Here is a 10,756-nt window from a genome sequence, read left to right as displayed (position 1 = left end):
GCTAATTTAGCTTTCTGATGACTTCAGGTAGAGTGCAATGAACTGCTTTGGCCTGAAGGGGGCGCGCCATGTCCTTCTTCATCCCAGCGGCTATTTGAACAGCAGCCATTTTTAAAGATCACTATGGAGGACCATAAATGACATAATAAATATAAGGAATGAATAAATAAATACAGACGTTTCGTAAATGTATTTAAGTATGTATTTATTATTTTATTTGTTTATACATTTATTTATTTCTGTATTTACTTGTTCTTTTATTCATTCATTCATTCATTCATTCATTCTTTCATTTATTCGTTAATTTATTTATTATACTGTCATTTATGGTCCTTCATAGTACTATTGTTACTATAACATGTAAAATGGAAAGAAAGAAAGAAAGAAAGAAAGAAAGGCTTTTTGTGGAGAAGAAAGGAGTTTTGTGCAACAAATCAATTGTACAAAGAATATAATATCTTTATGGCTGCAACTATTATTCAATTAATTAATTACTAAATTAACTCAGCTCAACTTTATTTATAAAGCGCTTTAAGCAGCCGTAGCTGAGACAAAGTGTTGTTAATGAAAAGAAATAAAACAAAAACAAAATTAACCATCAACTATTTCTGATAATTGATTCATCTGTTTGAGTGTTTTGTCAATAATTAAAACAAGCTTTCTGATTTCACAGCCTCTTAAACGTGAATATTTCCTGGCATCATTACAACTGAATCATTTTGGTTTGTGGACAAAACAAGACATTCGAGAACATCATCATCATTTCCAGGTTTGGTAAACACTCATCAACACTTAATTTCAAGTACTCAATGAATCAAGATTAATTAGTTGCAGCCCTAAATATCTTTATGCAACTCCTAATTACTGCCTTTATAATCCCTTGTCTTGCATCTATGACATGAAGATGGCTGTCACTCAACAACCTCCACCTTCAGCAAGAAACCACATTTTTTTGGCTGTTAAAAAAACAAATTAATTCATTAAACAAATTAAAAGGAAATTGGCAGACCCTTTGGCAGTATGACACAAACATTTAACAACACCTTTAAAAACGAAATTAATGTGTTTTTTCTTGTGAAATCAAACGGTTTTGTTTAATTCCTGCAGGAATTGGTCTCTTTAAAAGTAATCATCTCACGTAGGAAACCAAACAAATGTTATTCAGCTCTTGATGTGCTCAAGTCCACCACAAGATGGCGCCAGAGCACTCTCTGGTTACAAGACAGCGGTGCAGCTCTTTCACCCAATCAGCAGACAGTGTGGTTTACCAGAGCTGAGGATGTTGCTGCACACTGTTACTCTCATATTTCTGTTTTTTTTTTTCTTTTTTTTTTTTTCTTTATCAAATGAAGCTGAGTAAAATTTGGACAAGACACTGTCTGTGTTGTGAAAACATGTCAAACTCGTGTCCTGCAGTATTTCCATGTCTGTGTCAGACGAGAACTTTGCTTCTTCTTCTCAGACGTGATCCACTCACTGCTTCACCGCAGCGAGAACACAGCAGCTCCTGTCCTCTCTGTTGTAGCTGCTAATTCTGACACAAGTATTTCCTCTGCACTCACTCACATCCATGAGACGGAGCTGCAGTGGCTGCTGTTTACTCCTCCGCCTCTGTCTGTGCTGATGGATGTGTGTGTGACAGGCCTCAGCAGCAGCACCAGCACCAGCAGTGTGTGTGTGTGTGTGTGTGCACTGCAGGCTCCACTGAGCCTGTGAGGGACGGAGACATCTGTATATTCAGGTTTTTTTCTCTCCCCTCCAGAAAGGAGACGAGGAGGTGCACGCTCGCCTGGCTGTGTGGCGAGCCGTGGCCGCCATCATTGTTGTGTGAGACTGTGACATAAAGATGAATCAATACGTAAAACCACAGATTGTAGTGTGTGTGTCTGTGTCTGTGTGTGTGTTGAGGCCTAAAATATACACACATTTCATTCATTTCATGTTGAGTGGAAGGATTACATGAGTTTTCTGTCACCAGTGAAGGGTGGACAGCTGTGTGTGTTATATACACTCACCAGTCTCTTTATTAGATACACTTGTCCAATCACATTGCAGCTACTTGATGTATTCAGGCATGTAGGTCCTAACCAGAGGTGGAAAGTAACGAATTACATTTACTCATGTTACTGTAATTGAGTAGGGTTTTTTTGTGTATTTTTTATAGTCATTTTTAAAAATTGTAATTTTACTTTTACTTAAATATGTTTTTGAATGTTTAAAAAATGAGGGCCTGAATTTAAAAAAAAAATTAAAAACAAAATTCACACATGGAAACTTTGGCAGTGAATGATGAGGACAGGTGAATGGGGACAGGTCAAAGATGAGGACAGGTTAATAAAGAGGACAGGTGAATGAGGTGGACAGGTGAATGTTGAGGACATGTGAATGATGAAGACATGTGAATGAGGAGGACATGTGAATGATGATGACATGTGAATGATGAAGACATGCGAGTGATGAGGACATGTGATTGATGAGGATAGGTGAATTATGAGGAGAGGTGAATGATGAAGACAGGTGAATGATGAAGACATGTGAATGATGAGGATAGGTGAATGGGGACAGGTCAAAGGGGACAGGTGAAAGATGAGGACATGTGAAATGGCGTTAATTAAGGTCCCTGAGTGAGTGAGGAAAGTTCAAGCATTTGTGACCTTTGACCCATTTTGACTGATAACATTACATGTTTTATTTTGTCAGCACTTTAATTAATTAAAATTAAATGAATTAAAAACAATTCATTTGTGCTCCCTTGTCCTTTTTGCACGACACAAGACAGATACCACTCTGAGTAAACAACCTACTTTTTTACTTTAACTTCAGACTTTAGACGCAGTACTTTTACTTCAGTCCATCAAAATAAATAGTGGTACTTTTACTTGAGTAGAATATTTCAGTACTCTTTCCACCTCTGGCTCAAAACGACCTGCTGAAGTTTCAAATCGAGCTTGAGAACGAAGGCAGAAAAATGTGATTTAAGTCACTTTGAAAGTTAGTTGTTAATATCAGGGCTGATATTTTCCCCTCACAATTAGCTCTATAATTTACAGAAAACGCTCCAACAAAAAAAGAGAACACGTCCAGTGAGCAGATAGTTCTCTGCCTTGTTGATGCCAGAGGTCAAAGGAAGATTGGTTTTAAAAATGACGGAAAGGCAACAGTCGACTCAACCATCTCTGATTGCAGCACGACACATTAATAAACCTTGAAGCAGAAGATCTCACCGAGTGCTACCTAATGAGGTGTCCTGTGTATCTATTAAAGGGGGCTGATGAGTGTTTATTGTATATAAATACAGTACAGTGCATAAATCTTGAAGCACCAGCAGCTCTGTTGTTTTCATGTCTGTCAAACTCTGTGATCATTGGCTTTTTTGATGGATTGGGTTTTTGTTTGATAAATCACACGCTGACAGGTAACATTAGTACCTAGGGTAGGCAAAATAAGCTCCAGCTCCAGCGTATACACCTACTCGGTCAATTTCTCTTGTGCAGAACGCTGCTATTTAATTAAGAATATAAAGGACGCGTGCTTAATATGTGTCAACACAAATGCGCCCGCATTTATTTGTGAAGACCTGTGATCGAAATCAACTCACTTTTAAATTAAATGAGTCCTTTATCAGTCCCACAGGGGAAATTCCTTCTCTGCATTTAACCCTTCCTCTACTAGAAACCTTCCTAGGGTTAGGAACAGCAGGCAACCATGACGGTTGGGTACCTTGCTCCCTTTTTTGACCCGGTAGCGATTCAATTACAAACATTTCAAACATTTTTTCACATTATTTTTCCCAAATAACGTTCAATATCTGGCTGCTATTTACAATTTGCTGCATGTTAAAATAGTGTATTAACAATTAAATTTGAAATTTGGACAGAATAAAACATATTCAAAATAACATTTGTTTGAGTTTTGGTCTCAATGTCCAAAAACAGGGCCAAAAAAATAGGAAACTACTGTATGCACAGGCGTTTTTCCCACTTTTTCCCTTTCTGGCGACAAAGGCGCTGATTCGCCGGCTTCCTGCAACAGTGTGAGTGAAATGACAGTAATAACCACACGTTGGCTCTGACTTGCAACTTTTTTATTGTTAATATCTTTCTATATTGTGCTTTCACTAACGTGGAAATGCACATTTATTATTTATGACCTTTATCTTTGCTATTTTTGCTGCTGTGACAATGTAAATTTCCCCTAATTAAGGACTATCTTATCTTATCTTAAATCTAAGGGTGGTCTATAAGACTTAGACACGGTCCTGTACATAAACACCAAGAAGATTATAATTATGAGCATACGCCGTGGAATCAGAGCTGTTTTAGGCTGTTTCTGATCATTTTATTCAAAATTAAACGTTAACTGTTTCTACCTCCCACCTTCATTTTATTTACATATGTGTCATCATTTAAAATATTCAGGGATGAAAAACGAAAGCTGTGTTATTGTATTTGGGTGAAGGATGTGAGCAGGTTCACAGTAAAGTCATGATGTACTTTTTTTGGGGGGGAATAAATAAATATTCTCCAACAATAGCTGTGATGCAGGACGTGTGGGAACTCACGGGTTTGAAATCCTGCTGCGGTGCCAGGGATGAGTGCGTGTGTGTGTGTGTGTGTGTGTGTTTACTTCATTTTACTGAAAAGAAAAGTGTGTGTGAGTGTGTGTGTGATTGAAATGTTTATAATAGTTTTTTTTTACTTTGTTTTTAAGTTGTTTAAGGAAAGACCGGCTGTCTGACAATGACATGGAACAGAATCTGCGGCGAGTGAAAAGATGTGTTTATCCAGCCGAGGTGTGGTATCTTACTGTCCGGAAACAGATTGTGATGTTAGTACAGTTTGTACTGATAGCGCTGGATAAGGTATGTGAACAGAAATGAAGCATAATATTACCTCTGTGGGTAACGTAATTACAGCACCGTTATTAGAATATTGCAAAACCAGAAAAAAGGAGAGAAAAGAAAGAGGGCCGCTGTGTTTTCAGCACCATTAGAATGAATGTTATAAGTAGAGACGGCACAAAACCACTTTTTAATGTCTGATACTGATATCACAACCAATACTGATATCATTACATGTCATTTAGCAGACGCTTTTATCCAAAGCGTCTTACTTAAGCGACATCAGTCCATTACATTCATTGTAGACCTTTAAAACTATGACATATTAAAAAAAAAAACATAATTCTCCAACTGTGCAACCACTATTCTAACTATAATCTTTATTTTAAAAGAAAAGTTTTTAAATTTAGAGAGAAGGCGTCGTCTTCCTGAAGCCTTACTTACTGGCCGCTGCTTCCACAGGAGAGGATTCTGGGAATTGAAGGCCGTGTATAGGTAGAACAGTTGTGTATGTGCTTTTAAAGGACGGGTGCAGGTTTTTTTTTATTGCGGTAGAGCTTGGATGAATAAAATAATAAGAACAAACTTCTTTTTTACTGTTCGCTGATGTTGAAGTGAACACACAGTAGTGCACAACAACAATGCTAACATGCCAATTATACCAGCACATTTCCCAATTTCCTTTGCATATTAAAAGATTTACTATACAATTGACTGACTGTGTGTAGCGATGGCACCATACCACTTTTTTTGTGTCCGATACAGATATCACAAACTAGAGCAGCGGTCTCAAACTCACGTAAAATCAATCCAAGTGAGGCACACAAACGTTTGTGTCAGGGTTTCGTACCGCAGAGCTTGGATCCAATATGCACCAATCAAAAATGAGGCTTTATCGCTCGATGAGGCTAACGACGAAGGCACACGATGATGAGGCTAACGACGAAGGCACACGAAAATAAAAGAATGCCGAAGGCAAGACAAAAAGGTGAAAAAACACACTTATAACCAGAAGACGTAAACTAGATCAACTTGATTCTACACTCTAAGCATGAACAAGGTAACGAAGAACTAGGACACGAAAAACACACTGACAAAGGACAAGGGGAAGTGAGTGACTTAAGAAGGGAAAGGGGACCAGGTGCTGACAAAACAAAAACAGGACTTAATTGTGAGTCCTATGTCGTCGTGCATCAAAAATAAAAACAAAATATTGTCACAAATGTTATTATGGAATACTGTCATATAATTTGAAGGTAATATCGCCCACACCCAGGTCATGTGACCATGAGGCCCCTGAACTATGAGTATGAGCCTGATACCGATAGCAGTCATTTAAGACGTTTTAAACTACGAAACACATTTGTGCTGAGTCATTTCAAGCTTTTTCAAAGACATCATGCCCAAACAGCCCACAACATGACTCAGCTAAAAAGTGATTTTGACCAGTACTGGGCCGATACCGGCACTGAGTATCGCATGTTGGCGTGAATCACTTAAACATGGATGTAAATTATACTTTAAACAACATTTTATATGGTGCATTATATAATAAAAGGCATTAAAACTACAATTCATATATCCACGTGTTAATAACTTCACTGCACACACACACACACACAGTATGTGTGTTTTCAAGCCTCATTTGCAACAATTGAGATTTTTTTTCCTCCCCCCCTCCCTTTATTGTGAGATTCCCGGAGGCCGTTTGACTCAGACGACGCAGTCAGCAGATTGTGAAAACACGTACGAGCACGATGTTTACTTTACTCATCAGAGAATCAGAAAAGTCGCCTTTCGGAGCGAGCAGAGGTTGGATTCCCAGGCTTCCAGAGGGCCCGGCGTAAAGAGTCCCAGGCCTGTATACTGTACGTTGGCACGAGGACAGCACCAACTCGTACTCCTGCATAACAACTGTGATAATGACGCTCTCACTCATGTGCCATGTGGGAACAGCCGGAGAACGGCTCCTTCATAAAAGGCAAAGACGTGGAAATGTTCCCCTCGTTTGAAGTCGTAATGACACAGCAGCAGCAGCAGCAGCAGCGACTGCAGCTGTCTGTCGACTCCGGCTCCTTCACATGTGCACTTGGTTATGGAGTTCATGTTTTACAGCACGCCAAACATAGAGGACGCGAACCGCAAAACGATCACATTCGCCCGTGCCCGCATTTGGTACGTGTCAGCAGAAACTGACTGAGGTCACGCAGTTCTTCTGGTTTATTTAGAGATGAAGATGCAGCGTGGTGTGTGTTTTTCTCGCTGCTGCTACCGGGAATTGACTGAGTGACGCTCATTTGTCATGACGTCGGTTTTTCAGAACAATATTATACACCATTTAACCCTGTGGTACAGTTTGGTTCAGTTTGGTATGTGATGTAGTTTGGTCTCCTCTGGCAAAGTCAAATATTACGTCCACTATATATATATATATATATAATATATATATATATATATATAATATATATATATATATATATATATATACACATATATATATATACATATATATATGTATAGCTATATAATACTGTATATAAATAAATATAGTGCAGGATATAGAGACCACACAAATGAACTCAAGCGCAAAAAATTCCCGGATCTGATTCAGTTTAAAACAGCGCAGTTACAGTAATATTCAAAGCCAGAAAGGATTGACTTCCAAATAAAATAAAGGCGTCGTTTTCAGGGAGACAAGGGGGATATCACTTAAATGTAACAAAATGTGCTTAATTTAACATCAAAATTGCCAGCAAAATGTCCTCCGAACAAGTGATTTTGACCATTTTCCCCAGAATAACTTTGAATATCTGTCAGTAATTTACAACTTCCTGCATTTTATAGTTTAAAATGAAGAAAAACAAAAAAATGGAAATTGATTTTGGAGAAAAAAACACTGCAGATGTTGCGTGTTAAATGAGAATTACGGCAAAGACACTGATTCGACGGCCACCTGCAAAAGTGCGAGTGAAATTACCGTAATAACCACAGTGTTGGCGTTCACGTGACAACTTCTCAGCTTCCAGAAACCGTTGGACTTTTTCCCGATAGCACAGGGCTAAAAATGCAGTGTGCCAGGTCAACTTTCAAAAGTATCTGCGTTTCAATCTCAGAACAGTCTAACAGATGAATTAAAGCAGAGTAAAAACATAAATGTAGTTTAAAAGTAAAAATAGAAAAAAAATAGAACTTTTAAATAAACATAAGGATGAAGAACAGCATCTAGCTAGCTAGCTAGCTAGTTAGCTACCTACTAACCGTTTTAAACCACACCGGGACAAACCGCTCTATACTGCTTGTACTGTGTATCATCATTTAACAGTAAAATAAATGTTTTTGAACAGAGACTGTGCTCAAAACAGCCTTTTTGGACTCTAGTAATTAGCATTGATTAAACAACAGCACATTAAAGCTGTAGTATGCAGGTTTGCAGTTTGAGTCTCATGTCGCAGACGACACGTTTGTGCTCTTTGCATTACCGTAGTTACGCGACGGTTTGTGCCACTCAAGCGCCTTTGTCACCAGAGGGGAGACATTCAAATATGTTTTATACTGTTCACAAAATCTGGTGTTCGTATACAACTACTATTACATGAAACTTTTTGTTTTTCTTCATTTTAAATGGCTAATACACTACTTTCCCATGGCAGTAAATTGTAAATAACTGCCAGATATTGAAAGTTTTTTTTTTCTGGTTAAAATAAGCAAATAAGCAGTGGTGTTTCTGAATGAGCACACACAGACACACTTACTTCAAACAAATCGCACCATCTCTGAAACGATCCGTCAATATTCGCACACATTTTATTGCTTTTTTTTCCCTGAGGTTGCTTTGCAGCGTAGGCAGTTGTTACTGACGCTTCTGGAACCGGGTTCCCCTCCAAAAGGGCAGACAGTGAGAGCAGAAGAGGAGGTGGAGAAGTCTCGTTTTCCTCTCAGACCACTTGATTTACATTTCTGTTGGAAGGTTATTATGGATTTATTGATCAGTGACGCCCAAAAATATCCTGCCGACCACAGCTATAACAATAAATCATCTATGACACCCACTCTGATCTCTATGTGGAAGATGAGAGGAGTAAAGGTTTGTGGTTCCAGACCAATCCTATTGTTTTATTTAACTATATCTATATAGATACAGTACATACTGTGTATATGGAGTAAGAACACATGAGCTGCATCTCATGGCCTTCGTCAGCAGAAACAGTCGAGTTGAGATGGTACGAACACATTAAAGTGAGTTACACACTTTTATACTTGCAATAAATTCTGAATAGTGATGTTAAAATAAAGGGTTTTTCCCTCCGACAGCAAACGTCAGCTCCCTAACCTCATTCTGTGTCGATGTTTGAAATGTAAAACACCGACTGGAGCAGCTTTGTTGTGTCACACTTCAACTTTTGCACCGTGAACGTTAAAGTGCGCAGAGGAAAGCGCTCAGAGCAACATAGATTATGTGGTGCACGGTTAGTTCAGCACTGGGAGTGTTTGATGGCGCAGCAGCAGCAGCAGCAGCGATGATGATGATGATGATGATGATCACAGATGTGACGCAGGCTCCCGTCAACGCAGCTCTGATCATAAATTCATGGGCTTTTTAAACGTGTGACAGCGGTTGAAGTCGAAACCCTTGTGTTTCGCAGGCCTCTGTTGCTTATATTTATTATTATTATATTATAGTTTTGTAATTCTGCAGGAGAAGCAGCTACAAACTACCTTAATAGATGCAGCTCTTCTGTGTGGATACTTTCTTTGGTTGAATATTGAATATTTGTGACAGCGGAACAAATGCACTTAATTCTTCACAACCGACAGCTGGAATTCTCTTAATAACATCCCTTAATAACAACAGTTTCCGCGCACATATCTGTTATAAATCATCAATTACATCATTTAAGGAAAAACACAATTTTTAATAATTGATTCATTGCTGATTTTATAATGAGGGAAAAACCCAATAATTGACTGCTTTTTTTTTTTAATCAATAAAATGATGTTTGTGTATTCGATGTAGCGCTATAACTGTGTGTTTTCTGATGGATCTTAATGACTATTTCAGATTTATTTAAAAAATAAATCCATTCCCAGACCCCTCAGTATTTGTCTGACCTCCTTCACAATTCTTGGTCATTTAAAATAAAAATAAAACACCTTAAACAAATCAGTTTACACACTTTTAAACATCAGAGTTATTATTCATAGTATTTCAGCAATAACTTTCTGTCTTTAGTAGGTTTTGTTTTGATTTAAAGCGTGAAAGACGCTATAAAAAAAAATGATAAAATACAAATGTGTATTAAATTGATTGTAAAATGGTTATATTTTTATTACATACAGTGCATTTAATTATATATCACATCATCTTGACTGAGGAAATAGTCCTGAACAGTTGTATTTATTTACGTATATGTATATCTTTGTCCACGACGATGAATTGTGTAACATAAAATCTCGCGTGTGAGAATTCATTATGTTACGTCAACGTCACCATTCTTTCCTCAGTGAAACTCACACGACAAACTTGATCAGCAAAAATGCACGATATGAAAAAAAGGAGGGGAAAAAAAAGATCAGAGCAATAAATTTCATCCTAATGAGGCCAAATTTAATGCTCATACTAAAGTTTATCTGACGCCTGGAACCAGAGATGGTAAAAAAAAAAGGAAAAAAAGAAAAAACACATGGAGAGATGGGAAATCTAAAGTGTCGGAGTATATAACAAAAGCTGCACAATGTCTGACAACAGCTTTATAACACAATTAGTCATGGCTAACCAGACAGCATGTAATCCACTTACAGCAGCTATTGTGAAGAGGATTTTTATTTCAAAAAGAAGAGGAAAAAAAAAAGAAATGAAATCACGAGACTCTACTGTGACCTCCTCATTAGATCTTAACACCTCTTTCTGAGTCTGAT

The sequence above is a fragment of the Solea solea genome, chromosome 4 (genome assembly GCF_958295425.1).
Source record: "Solea solea chromosome 4, fSolSol10.1, whole genome shotgun sequence".
Classification (NCBI taxonomy): domain Eukaryota; kingdom Metazoa; phylum Chordata; class Actinopteri; order Pleuronectiformes; family Soleidae; genus Solea; species Solea solea.
This window is presented reverse-complemented; position numbering follows the sequence as displayed.